Here is a 1,359-nt window from a genome sequence, read left to right as displayed (position 1 = left end):
TGGTTTTGGAAAACAATGAATTCTAGCACACATACAAATTCTGAAGTTCTAAGTACAATAAGTGAGTCTTCGTTCATTATAAAACACACATATCTCTATTAAACACAGTTGGCTCCCTCTTTACTCTTACCCTGCAAATTACAAAAAGATGTAGTTGCCACATTTAACCTTTTAGAAATAAGCTACAGGAGTGGCACTGTATCATAAGCACTGGACTGCTAACCACAAGGTTGGCGATTCAAACCCACCAGTCGCTCCTAGGAAACACTATACAGGGTCATTAAGACTTGATGGCATTTAACAACAACAACAAATAGGAGATATGAAAGCTATAATGTTTGCAAAATTGTAAAATGGGACCTCATAAAAATTTTAACCTTTTGTTTATCGATACTTTACCAAAAAAAAAAAGAAAAGATAAGCTACAGACTGGAAGAATATCTTCAGAAATCATATATTTGATAAAAATTTAATATTCAAAATTTGTATAAAACTTGGACAATTTAACAAAATGAGCCAACCATGAAATAGGCAAAGGTCTTTTCCTTTAGCCACCAGAAAAATTAGCCATCATTAGCCATCAGAAAAATGCAAATCAAAACCACAATGAGATACCACTCTGGTGGCATAGTGGGGTTATTCACTGGACTGCTAACCTCAATGTCAGCAGTTCAAATCCCCCAGTGGCTCCACAGGAGAAAGATAAGGCTTTTTGCTCCCATAAAGATTTATAGCCTCAGCAACTGTACACAGGAATTCTATGAGTAAGAACCAAGTCAACTGCATATACACAACCAACCAAATGTTGTTGTTGTTAAGTGCCATTGAATCAGTTCTGACTCATAATGACACTGCATAGGGTTTCCGAGGAGCAGCTGGTGGATTTGAACTGCCCAACTTTGTGGTTCACAGTCCAATGCTGATGGCTAAAATTTAAAAGCAAACAAACAAGCAAAACCGAAAAACAATAAATGTTGGCAAGGGAAATTGGAACCCTTTTCCACTGCCAGTGGGAATGTAAAATAGTAAAACTGTGGTGGGAAGTGGTGGGGTGGTTTCTCAAAACACTAAATAAAACTTTCCAATGACCAAGAAATTCCACTCCTAGGTAGATACCCAGAAGACTTAAAAACATAGACAAGTTAAAAATAGACTTGTACACCAATGTTCATTGAAACATTTCACTGCAATCATTTCACATCAGTCAAAAGGGGGAAGCGACCTAAATGCCTGTCAACAAATGAGTGGATAAACAAAATGTGATACATACATAGAATGGAATACTACTCAGCAGTAAGAGAAACGGAGTCTTGATAGATGCTATACAGTGTGGATAAGGAGTCCTGGTAGCATAGAGAT

Source organism: Chrysochloris asiatica, unplaced genomic scaffold (assembly GCF_000296735.1).
Source record: "Chrysochloris asiatica unplaced genomic scaffold, ChrAsi1.0 scaffold00197, whole genome shotgun sequence".
NCBI classification, from domain to species: Eukaryota; Metazoa; Chordata; class Mammalia; order Afrosoricida; family Chrysochloridae; genus Chrysochloris; species Chrysochloris asiatica.
This window is presented reverse-complemented; position numbering follows the sequence as displayed.